The sequence below is a fragment of the Patagioenas fasciata genome, chromosome 5 (assembly GCF_037038585.1).
Source record: "Patagioenas fasciata isolate bPatFas1 chromosome 5, bPatFas1.hap1, whole genome shotgun sequence".
Classification (NCBI taxonomy): domain Eukaryota; kingdom Metazoa; phylum Chordata; class Aves; order Columbiformes; family Columbidae; genus Patagioenas; species Patagioenas fasciata.
Genome location: NC_092524.1, coordinates 40,894,347 through 40,920,612, shown reverse-complemented (window position 1 = coordinate 40,920,612; position 26,266 = coordinate 40,894,347).

The following is a 26,266-nucleotide window of genomic DNA, read 5'->3' as shown; positions in this document are numbered from 1 at the left end:
TAGCCAAAAAAATGTGTTTCATTTCTATCTCTACAAATGCTTCTTTCATATTTTGCTAATGCAGCCATACTACATTTCTGTCTGTGTTTCCTTCCTTGGTGTATTAATGCTGATGAGCCTGTGCAATTTCCTCAGTGATGAGCAAACCTGCCATTAAAAACACTGTTTAACCTAAAACATATAACAAGGATAAAAACAGCAGCAGTTCATAAATGAGCCTGAGTTTCCATGGAGGTACTATAGATCTTGCTTGTGTCTTAATTAGCTTCTCTGCTCTTTAGAAGTGCATTCTGGCTAATCTGATGGTTTTCTGACAATGCAGCCTGGTTTTATAAGAATGAATTCCTCTTTCTCCATCTACATCATGACCAAGACAATGAGGATGACCAAAAGAGCAGAACTAATAGTTTACTGAGAAAACACTATACAGTACTCATCACAATTAAATTTGCTCAAATACAGTGTCCTGGAAAGTGGGAGTAATAATAATAATAATAATAATAAAATGTAGATATTTTAGAAGAATCTCTTCATTATTTTCTCCAAATTTTTAGATTAAGGGACACTAATGGTATTTTTTTCTCTAATAGCTCCCCACCTAATGTAATCTTAATTAAAATCTTACCTGTAAGGAATACAAGATGGTTGTAATTGGCTGTTTAATAAAGAAGTTTACACACATTAATCATGAACCCTGCTCTACTAAAACACATTTATGGTAAATTTGTAATAAAATCTGGGTCATTACTGCATAAAGGCCAGTTTAAAATGTCAGGTTCTCCAGAAAGCTTATGAGTTTCAGCAGCCCAAGTGAAATTTTCCTTTTATCCCCTATTTTCACCTGTTTACCTCCTCAACAAATTATTCCAATTCATCAATGCATGAAAGCCTCCCAGTCACATTTTCAAGCTGCTTCATGTACCTGTATATAGCTTCTTCCTGGTTCAGAGGAATTTTATTCAGCATGGTCCAACATTTCCAAAGTATCACCAGTAAGGTTGATAATTTACAAAAGAGTATATGAGATTGTTCTGATACCTGACCAGCTCCTATATAAGAGAAGGTTTCATTAGGTTTTTGATATGTGAATTCCATATGCATGCTTTTTAAGTACTGGTCAGCCTCCTCCCAACCAAGACCTCCAATTATCCTCAGTTTGCAAACAGTATTTTCTCACTTCTCTCTTGAATTTGATTCACTTCCGTATTATCCTGTCTCCACTTCAGGTTCTAATGTTTTTTCTTGTCATACGTGGCCAGATTTTGTAATAGTTTTATTAGCAGCTCAGAATGCCCCGAATCCAGACAGGTGATTCCCTAGTGATTTCTCTTCAGAATAGGCTTAAACAATTTTTATCAAAAAATGTACACACTTGTCTTCTCTGGAACAACGACAAGTCATTCTGTATTGCACCACAGTAAGTCAAGCTTAGTTTCTTCCATGCTATAGAATACTACAAAAATAGCCAGAAAATGTTATAAGGTGTTCTGTGTGTGACAAACTGGTGCTGTTGCTGGGGGAACTAACCTTCATTTATGGTATTTCACTTTTTCTCTGAACACTAATCCGGGATCCTTATCTATACTGTTGTCTTCACAGTTTCCAGGGAGTTTCTCTGTTAGCAGTGCTCCCATTTCCAGAATTTTAGGTCTTAGATTCAGATAAGGGTATAATCTCTTTCAATGCAATGTGGATTGTCTTTATGATAAAATTACTTCTCTGCAAATACCAAAATAACACTTGACATAAGTCAGCATCTGACAGGTAACTAGTGAAGACAAGTTACCTCTGTTTTAATCCCCCTTAGATTCAATGGCAATAATTGTGTTAACTAGAGTTATTTTAAAAACAGGGTCAAATAACAGACTAAAAATGTGTTTTCTTGTTAGATGCATTAGGCTACTGTGAAATTATTCTTCCTACCTCTACAGAGCAATCTGAAACAGTAAATAAGTGCCCAGAGGACGACATGCACCAGAGGCACTCAGGTACTCAAACAACAATGTGGGAGTTCAGATAGACAGACAGATAGGTGGACCTCAAATAATTTTATGTTGATGTGGTGGTATTTGTGAACTAAAAGAGCAGCCTCCACACAGCCTGAAGTGAGTCAGGCTGATAATAAAATGCAAGGGATGCAGCCTCCCACATCTGACTCTAAATTCTCATTCACTCTGCTAAAAAAAAGTCTTCATTTGCTCAATCTAGTTCAAAAATTGTTGAGCACTTCTGTGGTCAGCGTGAGCCATAGCAAAGCATGTTGAAGACTTTAGAAAACACGGCTTACTGGACTAGATAGGAAAAGATTTTCTGAGTCATCACGGTGGGAAGTAATTTTAAAAGAAGGACATGAATCGATGTGTCTAAGCAGCAGAAGCAGACTAAAAAGACAGAAAGACTCTATGAGGAAAGCTGAAAGGGATTGTTTGCATAGAAAACCTGAGAGGAAGAATGTTTTGGGGGCGCTTGCACATGGAAAAGCAAAGAGCTACTCAAATCTGGAGGGAACACAAAAGAAAAACATGGGGTGTCCTGGTTCATTAACTGAGTGAAAATATCTACATGAATGGCTTCCCTATATGTTGTGTCAGGTTGCCATTAGCACTTTTCAGTAGCCATTCCTCAAACTGGAAAAAATTAGTGTATTTCAAGATGTATTAAATCCAGGCTGAACAGAAAGATTAAATCAGGCCATACTTCAAGGAAGGATGTTTGAGAGCAAAAGTACTTCATTCCCTTCAACTCACATTGCTGAGAAAGTGAAAGAATATCATAAACATAATTCCAGAATACATTAATCCAGAAACAAAATATTTATTTGTTTACCTTCCATCCCCCATGTTCAGTCCAATGACTTCTGAGTTGGATCCTTTAGAACTGGGGCCAAGACATTACAAGAAACTCCACAACTTTCATTGCCACATGCACTCCTCCCTCATAGTGACTCTCTGCTTCGCTCATAACCAATCTTACCTATATGCATGCAGGGACTGTGACTTGAAGAAAATGTACTAGAAAAGGCAGTGCAGGATTAAAGGCTGTAAATCAAAGTACCAAAGGCAGCAATGGTTGAAAAAGTAACTGGTAAAAATAAGACGTACTTTGAGAGATGTACTTCTGAAGTCCTTAGTTAAATCTTATTTCAGATTCTGTTTTGTCTCATTTCCATTTAATTATGATTTTGGATTGTATCCCTCTAAATCTGTATTTCATTATTACCACAGCATATCTGGGCTTTTTTGAATGAGACTAATTGGCATCCTTACTGTCAGTCTCAACAAAGAGGCCAAAGACTGAATGTGCATGGAGAATGAATTGTCACCCTATTTGAAACTGTCCTTCTTAAACAGAGCAGAAACATGGTGGAGAAGCAGGGTTTGTTGTTGCTGGTGATGCCAAACATGCTTCCTGGAGGCAAGGTAAGGATGTTATTGTACATGGACCTCTTCCTGCTAGCAGCCCACCAGCCATCAGCCAAACATCACTCCAAGGGTCCTCACAGACAGCAGTTTGCAGGACCAGAGTGTAGGTGAACAGTGGACTTCACCCTTAGAGGGCTGTTAATCTTGTCATTTTTAAAAGTAGTAAAATTCAAACATACAATTAAAATATCTGAATGTCCAAATACCTGCTACTTTCAGCTTCTGCTTCAGTGTAAATTGGATGAAGTCCCATTCATATTGAAATGTAAATGTAAAACATAGATGTAAAAGGTATTAAAAAAAAAAAAAAAAAGGCAGCTTGGAAAAAGATAACGTTTTCCATTTGTGTAGAAGATAATGATACAATATTCAAGTTTTCCACTCATAAGGTAATATTTTTTGTCTAAGTCAACATACTTTACCATTTTTAAACTTTTCTCATCAGATTTTTGACAGCAGGTTTTCCAATTTTGACAGCTTTTAAAAAGTAATTTTAACAGACGAGTGATTTCTCCTCTCAGCAAAGTCAGATTATGTGAAATGTCAATGTAAAAAACCATATACTGTGACACATAATCATTTTTCATTGAATTTACTCATTAATTTTACTTGCTATTGCTAATAAAATGTAAGTGCTTAGCTAATTGTATTGCTTATTTAAATATTTTAAAGGAATGTATTTTAAAATTGCATTTTTTTCTGACTACAAAATTTCTCAGAGGCAGCTACAATTTGTCACCCTTCCAATTTATTTAAAGAAGAAGAATTACTATCACAATTGATATTCCCAGCTGAGCGGCCAAAGAATGAATCAGCAGGGAGAGGTTAAACCAGCCTTTCATCCATAAGGGTGGGCTCTTTGATTTAAAGGTTGAAGCATATTCGCAGAATTTTACAGGAAATGTTTTTTTAGACATGGTGTATGTACTGTATAGAAAGCTGCAGACTTTTGTTACCTATGCTATTAGTTGTACATCTTTGGTAAGAGTGAACTCAGCAAAGAGGAAGAGAAGTTCAGAAAGGGACTGGACAGCTCAAATTCTTCACTTCTTAATCAAACTAAGCTCAAGTGAGGCATAAATGTGTTAGACTCTTTGCTACCTCTAAAGGAATACAGTAGTTCTAAATTCAAGTTTTCTATTTCCATGCAGCGAGTTTTATTTGTGATTTTCCACACCAGAAATCCAAAAGGATTATCTATTTCTATGCTACATCAAAATGAGGAAAAAAAAAAAAAAAAACACCACACCCACCTTATGTTCTCAAGATCAAAAGATCAGTACTATAGATAAAGCTTGTCTTCAAAGCCTTTGGAGTATAAGCCCGAAGTCATGGATTCACTGCAGTTTCACACACCTATAACAAAGACTGGAATGCAACCCTAGCATAAAGCTTACTCTTCATTTGTCTCACTTCATCCAAGAAAATACTTTAGTGCATGAGTGAAAGTACCCTTAAACCATCAAGTAATCCCATGAAGTAAGGAGTATTTATGCCTCATAGCAGGAAAAAGGCTCAGTGTCAGTCCCTTTATGTAAAGTATTTCTGTATCAGCTCAACTTAAGTGTCATTACGATCTATTTTGTATCCATTTTGATCCATCCACTTGATATATCTCTGGGACAAAAGTATGCTTGCATTCAATACCGCTGACAAACTTACCATGATGTAGGCTTCTCCTTCCCAGTATTAATGTAAAACAGTTCTAAATCAAGCAATGTTCAATTATCCCTGAAAGTACAGATGACTTAGTTCTTCGTTAACTTCATTGTTTTCCAGTAAAAGTGAAATGTGCTGTATGCAAATTAAATAATACGAAGTGTCAGCACTTAAAAGAAATGCTCATTTAGCTTCAGTAGATTTTTTTTGTTGCAAATTTTATCCATTTCTTTTATAAGAAATTTTGTTTGTCTTAATTTGTTCCAAACGCAATACAATCATGAGACACAGTGCCTGCTGGCAAATTTGGAATTGCTGTCAGCAGGAAATGGCAAACTAATAATACATGGTGGTAAAATATTTATATTATAGTTTACTGGGAAAATGAATGCTGTTTCCATTAAGTTCCTGCTTGAGACAGTACACAATAACATAGTTGTTTGTCAAAATAAGTGGATAGAATTCTAAATGCTGTGGTGACTTATCTTGTAACCATCAGCTGGGGAAAAGAAAAAAAAAATAAGAAGAAGAAAAGAAGAATTTATAAAACCAGAACCTTTTACTAGGTCAAATTTAGGAAATTTTAACTGGGAGTACATAGTGCAGTAATTAGTAGCATCTCACATTCAATGTCATTGGACACTAGTCTGATAGATCAAACGCTTGTGTATGTGGCCTACTTACTTAGCTGGTCACTCATAATTTTCAATAACAGCGCTGTTCTCATACAGGGAGGGGTGGTCCAGAGCCACTAGAGTAGTCTGCAGGATGGTGAGGTTCAAGTACAACACTCTGTTTATGTACTCCCCAAAGTGTATCAAAGCTCAGATCCACAGAAATAAAAGAAAAGTCAAACAAAACAAGCATTAGACTGCGTAAAATAAGGTATGGACAAGGCAAACAGGTGAGGCATTGTTTAGGTGGCTAAGGTAGATCAATATCTGTGCTTGCAAGCCAGGAATTCTGCCTGCTTTCCTCTGGCACTATGCAGATCATCTTTCGGCCTGCAGACAGACTGTCGCCTAAACCCAACTGACAGACAACCTATTTCACCCTTGCAAAAATCATACCCATCTTCATTCTTGCAACTCACAAGGGAAAAATAAAAGCCTGCATGCCCATGTAAAGTCACACTGAAGTGTAGGCATAAAACAACCTTGCAACTAACATTCTTTTATTTTATTATGCTAATTACATCACTAAAGCAGTTAAGTTTTCTATTTCTTCAGTTTTCAATGACAAGTCCGTGCATTTTGCCTTGGCTGGTTTATCGAAGCATACTGCAGTAGTCTTTCAGGGTTTGAAAAAGATTCATGTGACAGGTTGATACTGTTCCCTCCTTTATCTTCAAATGATCTGTTTTATTATCTGAGATGTTTTGTGATATGGAGGCATCAAGATGCTCTGACTACACATGCTTATAACACAGATCAGTTAAACCCCTTTCCCCTCAAAAAATACATTTTCAGTTCAAGCAGGTTAAATTAACATATGGTCAGTTTAAAGAACCACTGGACTCCTTCTAGTAAACTCTTGCAGACCACCAAGCAGATAACCTGTACCACAGCTACCTGAAGCAGAATCAGGATTTTGTAGGGAGTCATGAAGTACTTCATTTCCAGCACCAGAACTTCCTATAGGAAAACCTGCCTACAGGAGGGGATAAGCTGCAAATCATGCCAGCTTCAACACAGGAGAGACTATCCCAGCAGCCTCCATCTTTTAGGTCGTAGACACACAGTGTCACAATTTGATGTTGGGGAATGAAGATAAGATCTTTTTAGACCCTTAGAGAAAGCATTGTTCTTGCTTTGATAAAATATGTTAGTACAGATACTACATTCTGTTCACTTTTTAAATTGAAAATCTCACACTTTTCCTAATTTCTGAACTGATTAGCAACTAAAATAGAGCTACAATTTCAAAATAATGTCTATTTTCCTATTTTGAAGAGGCAAAATGCTCAGCTTTAATCTCCAGAGTGTAAAAGGTCACCTTTGTAGACTGACGCATATCATATCTCCAAGTAATGAGAACAAGTGTGCTTTTCCTCAGAGCAACAACCTTACTTACTCTTATATTGCAACCATTTTCCTGCCTTACCTTTCTTTATGGTAGAGGAAATGTAATTTACTTGTCAGATTGAAATGTTTGATATAAATCTTTAGCCTTTCTTTCAAACAAGTATTTCTGAAACACTATATTATAAACAACTGGCAGGTTTAATTAAACAAGTACTTTATTTTCAGCAGCAGAATAAGGTATGATTATATTAATTGAATACTAGGACCTGTGACCAAACTTAAAGAAAACGTTTTCAGCTCAACAAGGAGATATGATTATCTTAATTTTAAAGCAAGATATGTAGCGAGAATTGAAACAAAATATTTAAGTCTCTGTCTTTACAATTATTAAAAAATATTTTCATGGTAAAAAAGTGAATAAATGCAATTTACAAACTATATATTCCCATAACTCTTGCTATAACTGACAAACTGGCTAACAAACTAAAATCTGTTAAATAAATGTTCTAGAGCAATTTATTTCTGTGATGAAGGGTGTTTCAACTGAACTGTAATTTTAGCACATTTACAGGTACTTTTGAATTAAAATATTATGTTTCTACAAATGCATGATAGCAAATTTTCTCTATATTTTATAGGTTTATTTTTATAGCCAGGCAGAGAACCAATGCTTAAGCTCACATGGCTTCCTTACATAAGAATTCCAATTAATATAAGGGATTTTACCAGAGTGAGTAAAGGAGCAAAATTTTGCCTAAACTGAATAACAAATATTCTTTTAAAAGTATCAACAATATTAATATTGTTTCTGCTTTTCATTCTGTTGTCTTGAAAACATTTTTTGTAATTTCCCACATGTATATAATAAATACATTTAAATGACCTTGATTTCCTATGAAGAGAAAAAAGTTACAAGATGTTAATGGGAAAAGCGATAAGACACAAAACGTTTTTTAAGCTTCTTTTACTTGTTTGAAATAAAGAAAAGCAAGACATGTATAATTTAAATGCATGTGATCAAATGAAATTAACAATATAAAATATGATGTTATAGGAAACATACATTTTGTTACAATCCTAATTATCCATGTTTAGATATGTTTATTTAGATAAACAGATGAAATACTTTTGATCCAGATGTAGCAATTTCCATGCTGTCATTTACCTTGCAGGAATCATAGAATTTTTGCTTTTATCACATTCCCCCGAGTACTTTAATGTTTTCATTAAAAAGCTGTAGTTGAGAAAACATGTCAGATGCTAAGCACGAAATCCACAATGCAGCAACATGGAAAAAATGAAACAACAGTTTTGGAAGAAATGTCTCTAAGTCAACCTACATACAATTTTAAATGACTTGCCAATGAATGTTAATTAGACTTAAAGTTACACTATGATATAACTTCAAATGCTAAAGAAAACACTTGCTGATTTATCTGATGCATGACCAAAGAACAAAAATTAACAGATACAGTAAAGTTGCATAGGTAATTAGGATGGTTACTCCAATGTTAGCTAGAAATTAGGCCAAAGGCTAAGCAACATCCACAGGCCAGTGGTGATCATTAAAGATGTGATTTTTTTCTTAATGACTTGCTTAAAATGAAGCTTATGTTGAAGTACAAAAATGTCACTGTCTGAGACTAAAGTATTTATCTTCTTATAAAAAAACTTCATATCTTATTCTTGCTGTAGCTAATGAGACTCCTCAAGGACTTAAGCTGAGTATGTTATACTAGTTAATTTTATCATTATCCAACATATCTAACAGTTTGTAGGATGCTCATTAAGAATATTTCCAGCCACAATTAAGTTGAACATGAACATGGTTTAAGTAATCTAAAAACATCAATAAATGTCAAATTATTATGTAATTATTTTGTACAGCAATGTTCCTTTGTCAAATGTGGACAGTAGACAAGTTCTCTCTAATTTATTTACTTTTATACAAGTAAGTGCGACATAAAAGGACAGATCTTCTCATATTCTCACACATAAATTGCTTAGATGTCAGTGGAATTATTCATGAAGAAAGTTAATGAAGTTTAGTGCAAGATTTTGAAATGTTCATTTACTTTGGGGGAAAAATGTATATGGGTTAACAAAGATGAATTCTTCGTTTTCCCAATAATAGGAGATTTCCTTAGAGTCTTCCATGACATATCTCATCAAGATTCATCATTCTGCACAGGACATAAGGAAATAAAAAGAAGCATTCATATTTGCTAATATATCCTGTGAAGCCTGTTGAAGAGAAGTGAGAGTCTTTATTCTTGTATTTCTGTACAAGGCTGAGTAGACAGCGCTAAATAGACTGGTTTGCAGGAGATGAAAGAGACAACAAAACAGCCACACTCTTAACGGTAACCTTCAAATGTTTCTTCCTAATTAGAAAGTCCTTCCACCCAATCTGTAGAATTCTTTGCTGATTCAAGCTACACAATTTACTAATTACTCTACTTCTACCACTCTTGTTTCAGTCCTTTATTTCATCCCTCCTCTTTTCTCATGTCTTACCTCCCTCTCTCTCTGTGTATCCTCAGCTGAATTTTGCAGTTGTTCCTGAATCAAGCTCTAGTTCCTTCTTTTTTGAGAAAGGAAATCACTTCTATTAACACCTGTGATCCCCAGCCTCCATGTGGTGTTGACAGGAAAAGTCAGACACTGGCTTTTGTGCCTGTCACCCCAAAAGCATTCTCTGTACTTCCATTTAAACTATGATACTGAAAATCACAGGTTTTCATGAGGCAATATTAATTTGCTTTGGTCATTCCTTCAATTCAATGAATTGGGGCTGTTCTTTCCACTTTTCAAGTTTTAATAGCTGTTTAGTCTGCTTTTTGCTGCAAACTGTGTCCCTGTTTCTTCCTGATGGCCAAAGTCACTAATCCTGAGGAGTTTCTGTACTCAAGTGAGCTCTAAACAGCACCCACTCCCTTTCACATACTATGCCTCATCGATAATTGACCCTCAATCCTCTGTCTCTGACCTTCAAAATTTGGAATGGTAAATAAGAACGGCTGATGCTTAGCTGATCTCCCAAACTATACACATGTTCACAACAGGAATTTTCTCAGACTTTCGGAACATCACCAGCAAGAGTCACCACTCAGGAAACTCACCATATCTTCTTGTAATTGTATAGCGTCCAAGCCAACATCCATATTCGTCAGTAGTGTTCCAGGCATCTTACAATCAGCAGCAGTTCAATACAGAAAAGGTGGCATATTTTCCATTTCTCTGTTGCACTCAGAAAGACTACCTTCATCCTGCACTCAATCAGAAAACCCACTTTAGGTTTTCATTCCTGTCCCTCTTTCTCCCCACAAATCAATACAGTTGCCTAATCCTAGTAATCCTCTTGCCTTGCCTTTTACTCTCCACCACTACGGTTAGAAATATGTTAATACCTCCATTGTTTTTCGCCGCACTGGTTGCTACCTACTTCATCCAGATTTCTATTTCATCATTTTCACAATCTCTTGGGAAAGTTTTCTTTCTTTGCATTCCTTTGGTCTGATTTTCCATGTAAAGTTAAAGCATCTTTGAGGTTTTTCGTAGCAACACTCCACCTGTAGCTGCAAATCCATATCATGCCTCTTCTGTCACACTTCTTGCTGGACCAATTATGCCACAGTTTACTGACACTACTACTTCTGACTTCAACTTTGTACCCACCCCACGGTGCCAGCCTCCTTTTTCGGACCCATTTTTGAAAGAGTGCCTTGCCAACTCCACAAGCATTTACTCTTATTGCTTATCCCTTGCAAATACATTGAAAAAGGTCCCACTATCAGGCTTTTAGCAAATTTTTGGCTGCTTTCGTCTTGCCCATCTACTTAAACTGAAGTAACCTGAGGACAATAAACCAAAATATGTGGTTCCGAAATAGAAGTCAGAAGTTAGTTTACATCTGACCAAATGTACTTTCTAAGAAACAGGATAAATTTTATGTCTGTTGTCACCTGCACTTTAAAATGCGATAACTTTTTTCTATTAAAATACATGTAGATAATGTAGATACTTAAGGTTCACGGACATCACTTTTGGTACTCTGCAACACTCACAACTATAAAAAATCCATCCTTCAAGACCTTGTGCTGATCCACCCCATGTCTGATGAGCAGGCAGGTAAATGAGCATGTAAATGTAGAATAACTTCTTAACTCTCCTAAATACAGGAAAATGTAGAATCAGATCTGTGGCATAATTTTATAACTTTAGCTTTGACTCAGTGGTCCATTTTCTGTTTGGGTTCTATTGTTTTACACTATCCATTAGAAATTTTAGTTTCTAAAAGAAAATCTGAAAATACTGAAACTATGAAATTTTACTATAAGGAAGTTCAATTTAAGATTTCATTCATATTAGTAGAATATGCTTTCCTAAAGGCAGGAATTGCTTTTGATCTTTAACTGCGAAGAGGATACATGCGAGGTCCTGTACCTGGATAGCAGCAACCCCCACTATCAATACAGGGTGGGGGATGAAGGGATTGAGAGCAGCCCTTCAGAGAAGGACTTGGGGATAATGGTGGATGAAAGACTGGACATGAGCCAATAATATGAACGTGCAGCCCAGAAGGCTGATCATATATTGGGGTTGCATCAAAAGAGCTGTGGCCAGCAGGTCGAGAGAGATGATTCTGCTCCTCTGCTCTGCTCTGGAGTCCTGCATCCAGCTCTGGAGCCCTCAGTACAGGAAAGACGTGGACCTGTTGGAGGGGAGCCAGAGGAGGGCCACCAAGAGAAAGGGAACACCTCTCATACGAAGACAGACTGAGAGATGTGTATAGCAATCCCGTGACCATTACACAGTCCTACTGGACACAATATAATCTAGGCAATGGTAGATGCTGAGCCCTGTCAAACAGTATCTAGAGGAGGACTAGAGGAAAAATCGTACTATTTTCCATCTTTTTGAAACAGAGTGGTGACGTTAGGCTTAGCTATAAAAAAAAAAAAAAAAAAAAAAAAAAAAAACAAACACACCTGTAATTGATAGCTAAAGAAAGAAAAGCATCAATGGGACCTGTGAAGGAATTCTGCCTTTCTTAGTAAACATAAAGAACAACATTTAAATACAGTCCTTGAAGTAACCATAAAACATTTAATATAACGGTGGAGACAGCACAGATCAGATAATATACTGGAAATCTCCACAGATCCCATTTCCTATAGAGCCCAAACCTTTCTTACTGCAATGGAAGGGATTTGTCTTTCAACAACTTTAGTTGCTGGGTAGAGAGTTTTTGGCATTGCTCAGGTCTGTTCAAATGATTTGGTCTGAAGAATCTGTAGAAAGAAAAAAAGAAATCATGTAAATATTAGTTCAAATTTGAATATGAATATCAGTTTGAACGTGTTTGTAACCAGCCACACTTTATTTGACTCTTTTTTTCTCATCTAAATATGTCTTTCCATTGAAGCCAAAATGTTTCATAAAAATGTGTCAGTTTTAATGAAGTTTTCAATAGGAGTGTTCTAAATATTCTGGCTTGTCTATTTAGTCATTTCCTAATGAGAGAGTGAAACAAAGGTTTGGAAAGAGAAACAGACACACACATACACACACAAAAAATCTGTCTTTTTTTTGGCCCTAATACAGATATATGCAATTCTGTGACATTAAAATGTTCCAAATAATTTTATTTCCAACATGGAACAAAGCAAAAAGACATCTTAAACCATACATATTTTCACAGACTGGGAAATAACATGTTGCCCTTAGGTTAGCTCTAGGTATGACATTTTGTGTTTGCTTGCTGCAAACAATACAGTAGGACTGTAATAAGGAATACTTAGGAAAATATTTTTCAGCTTGAATTCATCAGTAGTCACAAAGGCAAATTCCAGTTGACTGTTATTTTTATATCTAAATTTTTTTACATATATTCTTTTGGCCTATATAAATCAGCTCTTTAGAGAAAAAAAAAAAAAAAAACAGTACTTGCAAACATAACAAACTGGTACCATATACACAGGTGATTCTGAGGATTATGCTCAATTACATTTCAATACATGCAAATGTATTTTAAAATCACATTTATACTGGCTTCTACAAATATGGTTGATTTAAATAATAAAAAAATCCATTTTGAATTTTCCGTTGTTGGATGTTGGATAAGAAGATGGAAGAGAAAGGATCCATAGGCAGCCCCTATAATCACAGTTAGCCCTTAAATAGATGCAAAGGTTATATGAATTTGCCTTGATCAGCCCAAGTTCCCTGAAATTTGGGAAGTTGTGGCTGCTCTTCCTGCCCCTAAGGAACTATAGAGTGAGGAGGTGTTTGCTGCAAACTGTATCCATGGTTCTTCACAATGGCCAAGGACACTAAAGATCCAAGGAACACCTATGCCCTCTGCCAATGTCAAAAAGCACTTCCCCAAATCTTTGGATTAACTTAATTTAGGATTTATAGTAGAAGTTCAAAAGCTAGAATTAAGATGTGTCAGGTGTTGATAACACATGTCACAGGTTCCTGTAGTAATAATTTTAATATGTTAAATGAAACTACCAGATAATCCATGGAATACAATCATATTCCTCTTTACAAAAGCAGACAAAACATATTCAGTGGTCACTCTAGTCAGATCTGGTGAAAAAACACTCTTCCTAGTACAAAATTTGGCAACTAGTTTTACCTCAAACCCATGATGCTGACATGTTATGACTTTTGAAAATGAACCAATACTTCATGGTTTTGTGTCATTACTCAGATTTTCAGATGCAATAAGATAGCATAATATAGACCTATCCATCCTGAAAATGAGAGCACAAATAAATTCACATAGCTTACTTAGTTAACTAACAAAATGTCAATTGTCAAAATCCACAACAGGAAGGATCTATAGGCTGAGGATTATCCACTGAAGTGATTTACAAATAATTTTAAGGGTAAAAGAATTTTGTAGCATGATTGCAGACAAACAGGAAAAAAGAGCAACATTTTCACATTAATTACTCATTCTATACTATCAGTTAACTTTAGTTGATACTATAGTAGAGACATGTTCTATAAGCTTTTCATACTGCAGTGATGTAAGGCACACATGCAGCATAAGAATGAAGAAAGTCCATTTGTTAGGCTCATCTTTTCTTTTTCACTCACAATCATGCATTCTGTGAACTACCCACACTGTTTACAAGGTGGTACATGTATCGCCTATAAAACATCTGTGAAGCACAATATCTGCTAAATGTTAGTCAAGGATCACTTCCTTTCAAAGTGATTATTGATCCACTGTTGAAACAACTTATAAAAACAACCATTTGGGAAAAGACTTATAACTTTCTGCTGTTATTCTATTACACACTTTAAAGTTATTTTAGAGGAAATTTCAATGTCGCCAGATAATTTTGTATATAATTACAAGTGCCTATGAAATCTAGGAATAAAGCAGTATTTGTTTTATTTATATTTCTATACAAAGTAAAGATAATGTCCAGGACTGGCTTTTAAAACTATTAATGAGCCCTGGCAATGTGAAAAAGAGATGGATTAGGTAGATGTAATGAGATATGATTAAAGGGTGTAAGCACTGAAGGGTGTTGGAGAAATTCTTTTTGGGAGTATAATTAGTGTCTGATAAAAGTAGATGAGATTTTTGAAGAAGAAAGGTTAGGATAAACACATACCATATGACAAACCTGTTTAATTTTTTTCAGTTCTTTACATAGTCAATAATCTGTTGAAGTTTTATACATAAATAACATTTGTTGAATACTTAATGAAACTTCATAAGACTATTAAATGGGTTTTAATTCTAAAACATAGAAAGCAAAGTGTTGAAATGTCCTGTTGCATTTCCATTATGCACTTCTCTTTTGGTTTATGGAACTTTATTACTAATATGCAACCTGTTCCTGAAATCAAACAAACACATTAGCCTCTTAAAAAGCAAGCTTCTAGAAGTTGCTTAGCAACTTTCAAAACACATTTTATTAGATTAGAAGATAACTCTTTTAGTTTAGGCTTTAAAATATAAAGCAACCTAAAGCAGATGATCCCAGCCGCCTTTACCTAACTCCCAGACAGAGATGCTTTTTTTGTCAATTCGGCTAATAATATTTTGTACACTTTAAAATATCTGTTAGAATGAGGTATCAGGCCTTTTGGCTCCACTTTTAAGTGTAAACCTTCATTCCACAACTGGAGTTTGAAATATACCAAATGTTAGTGCAGTTGGAGCACTCATAGATGAAAGGCAGATGAATCTATTAGATACTTAGGGATCAGGAAGAGAGGTTCACTATTAAGGGTTTTTCTCAGCATTCCTATGGTCATGCATCTGTGTGAGGAACTTACCATGTGAAATATGAAAAACTGAAATAACAGCAAGTGCTGCCCCCCATGCATCTGGGAACCTCTCACTGAAGGAGAAACACTGCATCCTGATCCATGGTCTCCATTTTCAAGACCAGCAATGATGGATTCCCCTCTTGTTTCCTTGTCCTTATGGCACACTATCTTTTCTGCAATAGTTCATTACAAAGAAGATTGTTCAGGATTTGAAGTATTTTAGTAGTCCTTTCCTACTCAAGTCTTCATGAGGAAAAAAACTAGTAAATCATTGGAAGCTCTAGCCTGACACACGGCTTCAGAAATCTCCTCTGAAAGCTAATTCAGGCCCATGTGCCAAGAGAATCTGCCTCAAGACAGCTGCTTCTCTGCATTCAGTCACTGAGCAGGGGAACTCAATTGACAGTAGCAGAACAGAAAAGCAAAACAAGCCTGAGATGAGCCTCTTCATGGAACCCGCATGCTGATAGCACTAGCTTTGTTTCAGTGCAAAGGTGTGAAAAATTATCACCTTTCTCATTCTTGAAAACATAACACCTTAAAGGACCACCAAACATCAGGAGCAGTCTTTCTTCCACTGTCCATATACAGGAATGTCCATTGTTTCTTATGACAGACTTCCTACTACGTATGGCACATGTGATACTTGAGACCCTACATGGCATGAAGGATGGTCCTACTTATGAAAAAATGCACAGTTATAGAAAGCAGTCTCTAAATCATTGGCCAAGCTATTCATGTGTACTTCTTAATCAGTGCATAAAAACAGTTCCCACTAGGCATCTAACCTATCCAGAGAACATTTCAAAATCCCCACAAGGTGTTGACTTCAAGTGTCTTGCAGAAACTACCCCAAAAGACTTATTGCTATCAGTGAACAAATAAACAAAAGAAGTAATACAATTGGCAAAGAGTTCCTGTCCCTAATACACACAAAAAACAAATACATACATCCGACTTGAAGGCTGTTTTCATGAAGCTAGATATAGGCAAGGGGAGCACTGCTTTTGTGTTATTGTAATAGTAGATCAAGATCTTAAAAAGTGATGGAACAGGTCATTTGCCTCACGACTTCAGAAGTTTATACAGATCCTATGAGTCCATCACTAATTAATTAATAAAGCACGAAATTTGTAGCTCCTCCAAACATCAAGCAGACTTTTCAATAGATGTGAATGCAGGCTCCTATTCTAGGTACCAGAAGAAAACTTCAAAGTCATTTCTAATCAATGGCCCTAAAATAAGACTGAAGAACTTGATTTCTTGGCAGTTATTTCTGAAGTGTAATGATAACCCTCTACAAGTCAATATTGTTCAGCGTTTTCAACATTGTTCATTGCTGCTTCTTTTTCAGTTTCAGCTAAATATGGTGTCCCAAAAAATCTCAAAAAAAAAAAAAAATTAGCATCCCAAGATAAGATGCTAATTTGGCTTATGTGAAAGTGTAAATTCTAAAAATGTGCAGATTAAAGATGCGGTTCATTCCCTGTTAATGAAAAGATATTCCTCAGATTACATTATCCTCTAGAGTTTTGCAAATCAGACATCAAATGATTACATTCATGGGGCGTCCAGCAGCTTACTTAAAGAACCTTTTCCACTGCATTCCATCAACCCATCAATCAAGAATATTTCAAGAACACTCATATCTAATTTTTATGGGGTTTTAGTGTTGATCTGTTTCTCCCAGTGATAATCCAGAACCATGAGGCAAAGAGGCAAAGATTCAGTGGACTGTGGAGGAGCAGGAAAGACAATGAAAGTGTCAGGAGCTATATTGTGTTGCAGGAGGAGAAGGTGAAGAGTTGCTTTGGAGAGGTTAAGGCAGCTGGGCCACCTCCTTCTCATACATACTTCACACACACACCCACTTGCATACCTCCTTACGGAAGTCCTGATGCCTAAGTTTCTACCTGTAAACCAATGACACTGTATTTCATAGTTACAAAAGAAGTCATGGTAGAGATATACAGGGAAAGCCAGAGCACCTTTATTATCTAGATGAAAACAAGGCAGCAAGCACTTTTCTGCTTTGCTTGTAGGGACGTGGATGTGACAGAAAACTCTTAGAGACACTGATAGATGTGCCTTCATGTGCTGCAAAACAGAGTGCTCAGACACCCATAGACCAGAACTACTTTCTGCTGTCACCTGTCTGGGTATTACAAGCTATGGTCTGCTCCATTTCGGGGGTAGGAATTATATAGGTTGAAAATCAGTAGTACCACCCTGCACTGTAAAATACTTCTTACTTGCCTTCACTTCTCTAAGGATTTCTTTTCTCTTCATTCTCTCTCTTTTCTTGACATGTTTTAATGTTGCTGTTGTTACTGATGCTGCTGTTCTGCTTGAATCAGGAACAAAAAACATGTGACTTTTCCTAGCTCTCCACTTTTTTGCAGTTTATGCACTCCTCAAAATGATGGCACAGCCTCCAAAGCGACAACTCTGGGCCTTTTGTTGACGAGTCTTGAAGATGTTGTAAAAACACACCACAAAGAGAAAGGAGTTTATGCATAGGTACTCTGCCCTTTTAACTGAGCTCATTTTAAGCTGGCAGAAACTGACTGCAGTGTTTTAGTGACAGAATTACCCTATCGAAAATGGAAGTCAGTGTAGAGGAAAGTGGGAGCAGAAACATTAAGAAAATCTTTGGTAAAGATGTGGAGAGACATCCTATTTGGAATGAAAACTGTCTACTAAGCCCTGCTGGCCTTAAATGTTTCAGGTGTTTCTGCAGAGAACTGAAACCCATCACTGATTTGAGCTTTTTATACAGCAAGATTACGAGTAATATTTTCTGTATAGAATTTCCAGCATGTGTGGTTAAGTGTGCTCTACAATTGTTATACACTGGTCCATGATTTTCTTTAAATGTGAACTTAAAGGGACTCTCTTTTGCTGTGTTCTCACTTGCCTTCGTTGTTTTTTGGGTTTTTTTTCTTTTTTTCCTGACTGCACTCAAATAGGTTCTACTTTTAGGTGAAGGGAGTATTTCCCACTTCCCCTCTCCCTAGAAGAAAAAGTGGCTCTTCTGAGTATCATTCTCCTTCAGTAAGGTCTCTGCAAACTGTTGAAGATTAGGGACACATTGTAGGCAGGAAGGAAGAAAGTTGTCAGGGATTAGATTAGGCGGGGGGGGGGGGAAGGGGGAGAAATTTAAAAAGTTGATCTGAGAGACTGTAAGGCATCCCGCTCCTTCTGTGTCAGGGAAACACATATCTTTTTTCTCCACTCCTTTCAAGGAGTTGAAATAACTATTTGAAAAATAAGAAAGAAAACGTTCCTCACCTCAGGCTTAAAACAATAGGGAGATTCAGGCACTCATCATTCTGAGCTGAAACTTTAGGAAAATATTGGCTCCCTTTTCACCTCTCAGACTGCCAGAAAATTCTTTGCATGTTCTGTTTCAGAAAGCCCCACAAATAATGGATAGTTCCTTTCAGAAATTGCCAGTAACACCCTATTCTTCCCAGGTTTTCAGAGCTCACAGTAGTGGCTGCATAGACGAGGCCGTCACAAGCCAGAGCCATCATCAGCACAGAACACTCTGCTATTTATTTAGACTCTGAAAAAGAGCCTTCTTGCTTATTTTCCTAAAATAATTAAAATGCATCACTTAAGTTCCGATTTGCTAAAAAAAAAAAAAAAAAAAAAAAAGCGTGGGAGCATACATGTTTTGGCTCTGAGCTGACAGTAAATATATCTTCATATCATGTTTTTATTTTACTATCTTTAATGCATCTAGCCCCTTCCCCTCCCCCATTAATTCCTGAAGTGTTTGAAAGAGCCCTGGCGCTCACAGTATTCTCTCTCCCCTCTTCGCAGCGGAAGATCAAGTGTATTACTTTCCCCTTTGCATGTCTGATGACAGGAGAAAAATGTTGCTTCAACCGAGGCTTACGGGCCTGCGTTTGCAATAAGCACAGGGGGAGAATGTGGCCGCAGCCCCCGCTGCCTGAAGCGGGAGGAGGCACTGCCCGTGGAGGGCAAACCCCGGTGAGGGCGAGCGTCGGGGTTCCCGACCGCCCTGACGGCGCGGAGCGGCCCGGAACTCCCCGTGGCGTGGCCGCCCCAGGCAGCCGTGCCCGCCGCTCGGCTGCGCAGCGTCTGTGGCCTGGGACCAGGCTTGCCCCGTACCTGTGCGGGTGTCGGGTTTGGTTTGGGGTTTTGTTGTTGTTGTTGTTGCTTGTTGTCGTTTAACGTTGTTTTTCTAACCCGCAAAACAGGTCGTGAGGGCGTTATCCCAAATCCCTGAATTGCTGACTGGCTACAACGGGAAAGAAGTTTCCAAGATTAAACCATGGGAAAAAGAATGTATTAATTGAAATTTTAGTTCCCCTTGAAAGCTAAGAGATGTTTGTTATATGCACGTTGTACAGTGTATCCAGCTCGATATTAATTTAAGAAGGCTAACTCCAGCACCGCTAGTGATGTTCATTTGCAATTCCTACACACTGGTTATTATGTGCAGTGAACTAATCCTGCCTTGCCTTGGAAACAGAGCTTAGCTCACTGTGCTCCTCAGATTTCCTTTATAAGAGAGCCGTTGTTTTGCTGGGATTTTATTATTATTAATAATATAACATAGACATGTGAATGCTCCCAAGACGCGTGTGGAGCTTTCCTCCTTTTTCTGTTTTTCTGGCCTTTTCTCTCCTGAACTTTTGGGGTCCTGCCGTGCTCACCTTGCTGGGGGACGGGAAAGCTGGGAGAATCCACGTTTCATTTCTTCTCCCTTTTGCAGCTGCAGAGGGCGAACACTAGACCACAGGCACTGCATAATGGCCAACCCCCTCACACCCTGTATCGGTGTCCGGCCACGGAGAACCGCAGAGGTTTAATTGCATCCATCTGCTGACATTTTCTGGAAGGGTGAGCGATATGGGCTGTGCTTCACAATAGGGAATTCGTCCCTGGGAGAGCTGCTTCTCCTTACAGGCAGCCACCACGTCGGACAAATTTCTGGCAGGGTGTCTCCGGCCGCTGAACTCAAGATTCCTGAAATCTGACCCCGCTGAAACGAGGCGAACCCTTGCCTCTGCGACCCCTTGCAAACCAAGATTGGCCCTTCCAAAGAAAGAAAAGCCAACGGTCGGTGCAAACAGCCTCCCGGACATACATCCACATTCTCCCAGAGCACGAAGTGCACCCGAAGGCAGGGAGCGACCTCACAGCCCCGAGCCGGGACAGAGCTCGTTTAGTCCGGGCCTGAAAGGCTGGAGAGTTTGCTGACCGCTAGTAAGTCGCGTTTAAAGCGTTTATTGGCATTAGGGCAAGACGGTGCACGATCAAAAACAATGCAAGAAGTTACAGGTTCGGCCACTCCGGCATTCCCCACCACGTCCGAGGAAGAAGCCTAAAATCTGCACGACGTTACACAAGGAATCAATTAATGTTTGCAATTTTAGTGGATTTGGGGTTATGTCATCCCTTTTCTCCCACTTCTTCCCCACCATCCGATCCCCTGCCCCGGGGCAGATCTTGTTCCCTACGATTGTTCAGCAATTATCGAAGAGCCTGGCTTAACCTCGGACATCTGTCTGAGAGCTTTTGGGACTGACTACTTTGTAAAGTACTGTCCTTAGATTCGTTTTGGATCCAGATTTCGCAGCGACATCTCAGAGCGGTCCGGTGGCGCCTCTGCCTCTCTAGCGCGTTTGACAAACGCAGCCTCCCCTTCTCCTGAGGAGATGATGGACTCGTGTTTACACTCCAGACAACCACTAACTTCTTCGATCTCTCCCTCCCAACCCCCATTGCTTTCTTCCCCTCCTTCCCCTCCTCAATTCTTCTTTTTGATTCTAGCGAACAAAAAAACGTATTTGGTGCCAGCACACTGTCCTGTTCTGCTTTTGCATCATGACCAGGCAGACCTCATTCATCACGAATCCTTCTCCTGGACAGTTCCCCACTTTGGCTGTCAGGCGTTTCTCGTCACGTCACCTTCTTCCTCCACAGATACCTCATCAGGGAGAGAGCACATCCCAGGCACAGCCGCAGGCAGGAGAGCCCGCCCTCCCATTCACCCCCTCCCCGTGCTCCCTGCGAACGCCCTTCAGGCCTCATGGCTTGGTTTTCTCAGAGCTCAGGAAACACAGGAATAGAGAAAAAGGCCCATCTCTGCAGGACCAGTTTCCCCGGGTCCCACGCAAAAGGTACCAATCTAGTGACGAATTTCCCCGACCATAAAACGATAGCCCCAGACATCTTTCTGAGCAGGCTGGTCACATCAGTCGCTGCCAAAATACTTGCAATCTCCAGTAAATGCTGGAGAACGACGCTGCTGAAATAATTGACACCGTCTGAAGGTGGTTAGGAAATACTGAGTGGCTTAGCAGAGAGTGGAAAAAGGAGGCACCAAGGACAGTTTTTCAGGAGCTCCTAATAAAGCCCCAGCAGATCGCCATTTTTCTCAGAAGAAGAGTAAAGATACGAGGGCATCTGTTTAACCCTTTTATTAGTCTTTTAAAGAGCAGGAAATAAAGTACAGTCTTTAAATAGTGACTCACACAGTTCATCACTTTTCAACTACCAGCTACCGCAAGATGTACATACAGCATTAAAAAAAAAGAATAAAAATAAAAATAATGATATCTTAAAGAAAAAAGCACACACAAGAACTGCAGGCCCAAACTCCCATGAGTCACAGTGTTTAGTAACTAACTAGGTTCAACTCTGCGTGTCTATGTGTGTTTGTATTACCATTGTCAAAGAATAAGAGTGTATGTTCTTCACATGTTAGATTTGCAATTTCATGGTGATTTCGACATTCCCTAACGACCCATCCCACAGAGGTGTCTAAAAGCACCTACAGATTATCTCCAATCTCTCTACTACTCTAATGTGACACACCTACCTACATTTTAGGGGTACATCATTTGAGACAGATTTACAGTTCAACCTTCTCAGCAGACAGGAGGAGAGATCTGCGTGGAATATAAATTCAAGAATGTAATTCTTTCTCAAACAAATAATCTGCTCCCTTTCAGATATAATTAATGTTTTGATAGTGCATTTCTTGTGAGAGAGAGATACAAAAACAGAGGCAACCTCTTGGATCTCTGTTTGTGTATTTGCAACAGGAATTTACAGTACCTATCTTGTGAATGTGACAGATAGAGTGTTTTAAACATTTATAAGTTTATTTATGAGCAGAACTACAGCAGGAAACTGATAGGTCTTTGCTATCCACCATGTCCATTTTACACATGTTTTCGTTGCAAAAGGAATTGCAATTGCAGGAGGAGGGCATTAGTCTTTCATTGGGATGAGAAATATTTCCTAGCTCTCAGGATGCAGCCTTCTGTCCTGTTGTGCTTGGGAGGCACATGTCCTTGTGCTTTGTCTTTCATTCTCCTCTTGCTTTCCTCCGTGATGCTGAGCCTACATCCATTTTTCTCCCACAGGGAGTTAAGGAAAAGCTCCCTAACACAGTGCGAATAGGCAGCATTTCGGGTTTGGCAGTCTTCAGTGTTCAGACTGGTCCGGGCAACGACATATTTCAAGTCATACAGTCTGAACAAAGCCATGTTTGAAAATGGTCAGAACATTCGTCAGATGCTTGTTAAATACTGCTATATGATCGTGTGGCTCATTAGTTACAAATCCACTACCAAATCCAGTGGGGCTGAGTTATCTTTTTTCCTTGTCCCCTCTCTCCCTCTCTTTTCCTTTCTCTCTCCTTTCTAACACCGACTTCAGAGGACGGTACGGATAAGCTGTTCTGCCGTGCTGAGGGACGCGAAACTAAACAAGATTCATTCCGAATGCCTACATCGTTCCTAAAGCATCTTGGTGGGAAAAAAAAAAAAAAAAAAAACACAACAAAAAAAACCAACCTCAATATTTTAACTCCAAAGGCTACAAACTCTGGAAATCAGCTTGAGACCCAAGCCATGTGGATACTCCTATCCCGTTCATGAATGGCCAGATTCGACTTTTACCAGTATCAAAAGTAAATTTCCCATTCGTATCACTGGAAACTGCATTGAGTTCCCGTTATATCTATAGCCTAGCAATACACATTGGCATGCCGTTTATTTTCCATTGTCATATTATTTTTTAAAATCCGAGTGTCAAAGGGAACCGGCCTGTGGAGAAATTTTAAAAAGCATTGGTTTCCAGCTGGGGTTTTCTTGATTCACTTTACTCAAACCAGTACTTTCAAAGAAAGGGAGGATACCTCTGAAAATTAATTTTCACAGGGAGAACCAAACCTGTAATCGGTCTGGAAGTCTTTAGGAACAATAAAATTCGCTATTATGAGTCATTAAATGATCAACTAACCCTAAAAATCCGTTGGCTTAAAGGAACAGGGTTTGCGTTTTCAAAATAATGCAAGGCCTTCTAGTTGTAAAGGAAACAGACCTGGCTATTCTGATGGCATGTTTCTTCCAAAATTTTTCTCCGGAATTTATAGTCTTTGGATAAATACAGTGTTACCTTTCTTCGAGGGAATAAGATAACCTGGATTTGCAATAGACAATATCGTAACCCCCTTTTAATTTTATCCTATATTTTCTCTGAATTTACCTTATCTAGAAACGCCTGAAATGTCTTGTGAACACTTGGACACTATGAGATATAACCTTAGTTCAATATGAAGTTACCAACCTCAGTCATTGAGATCCAATTAATTCGATGTTTGCCTCCAGTGATCTGCGGAAAAAAAAAAAAAAAAAAAGAAAACAAAACATACGGGGGGACGACGACACACACACAAAAAATATTACCGCATTGATTTGATATCTAGGAAAATGTCAAACACATACTTTTTTAGCTAATGTGGGGTTTTTTTAATAATAATAAAACAAACAAAAAAAGAAAAGAAAAGAAATAACTTCAGTACCTTTGAGATATGTAACTGGTCTTTTTTTGGTAAAAGGTTAACATTAGGGACGATAGCACTTACGTTCAGAAAATATTGTTATTTTTCTTAATGGGGAAAATTGGACTCCTGCGACTTAGATCTGTGGTTTTTAGAACTGGGATGGAAATTGGACTGACACCACTTTGCACTTTAACAATCGGATTTCGTCAGGGTACAAGTTGTTTGTTTAACCCGACAGCTCCGTGCACCCCGTCGCACGCTTTTACACACTCATTAAAACGATTATTCACGACCTGTCGAGTGTTTTCTCGTTCATTCACAGGAAAGACTTAGCGGTCTAAGATTCAAGCGCATACGGTCAGCTATACCACGGGCCGAGAGGAGAGATTACTTATCTCTGTGATCATCTGATGCGAGACCGTCTTATCTCTACAGGTTGTAAAGCAGCAGTTGCTGGAGGTAAAAGACGAAAAAAAATTCTACACACACACAAACCGACAAAACTTGCCGAAAGCAAAGGACAAGGAAGAAAGAAGAGCTCTCGTCGTCTCGAAGAAGCGTTTGACACAGAGGTTTTATTCCCGCTTCCCAACCTGTAGCTCGGACTGCCGCGACGCGGGCAGCGAGGGCAGAATGGCCGGCGTGGGCCGGCGTGGGCCGTGGGAGGAGGAGGCCTGCCCTCCCCGCACCTGGCTCTCACACCGCCCCGCGCCACCCTCCCGTCCTGAGCTCGCTCCCCGCCGCCGAGGTGCCTGTGTCAGCACGGGCGAAGCAGAGAAGGAAAAATATGGATAAAGCAGAACCCTCTCCGAAACGGTCGCAGAAGAAAATGCCAGTGTCGGGGGGTGGGGTGGGGTGTGTGGAATAAAGTAAATTTAAAATAAATAAATAAACGTGGAGGGGAAAGTGTGTTAAAAAACCGCCTTCTGCGGTCCTGGGAGAGGATGGCTGAAAACCATTTAGCAGAGAGGCCGGGGTGATTCCTTTTGAACTGACTAAATCACTAAGCCAAAAAGCAATTTAAAACAGCGCCTGCTTTGGAGCAGGATGAAAGCCGGTCATTCTACTTTTTTTTTCTTTTAATATATCGATTCCTGATTTCTGTATTCAAATTAACTCCGAGACTTAATTCCCAACTATAGGAAACATCAGAGACCACTCTACTGCTGGTAAGGTGTTTTCCACTTACAAAGGAAGCCAAGACCCCTAGGTGAAAAATACGTCGGCTCCTGTTAAGCCTCTGCGCATCCAGAAAATTATTTTTCATTTGGAAAATATCTGAACAGAATGCCTCCTTATTTAAATGAACCGACCCCGAATGCAGCAAGGGATTTTAATCTAAAACGTTTTCTTTATTGCTCGAAAGGCAGGCACGTATCAGTAATTAGTTAAACTTATTGGATTGCAATAATCCACTATCAGGTTAGCTAAGAATGGATCTGTCAAATGTCTTTCCCAGTCTAAGTTCTTTCTTTCAAACCAATCTAGTATAATAATTAGCAGACAAAGAACACGAAATATGTAAGCAAATACCTAAACTTCTGCATAAATAAACATAGTAATCAATAGTAAGCTACTCAACACTTGTCTTATTGATGAACAGACAATCGATTTTACTGTTCCAACGTGCAATCAGAGATCTGTATTTAATTATTAGTACTTTTACCTTCACTGATTTAATAATAAAAATAGAGCTAATAAATCCTACCTTTCCGCCTAAATGCAAATTATATTGATGGCATAACTAAAAGCAAGTTACACTTCCCAGAAAACGAACAACTTTGCTCTCAAACAGAATAAATAAGCAAACAAGAAAAGGAACTTGAAGTGCTGCCTTTTCTGATGAATGCTAGTGAACACGTTCACATTCAGAAAAGAGCAGGCAAATGTATATATATGAACACATACACACGTGCATATACACGCGTACATGTAGAAATATAGAGATATCGATATAGTGAGAAAAGTTCTAGATAAAACAACAATGCGGTTTTTATTTGCATAACTATCGTCTGTTTTCTCAC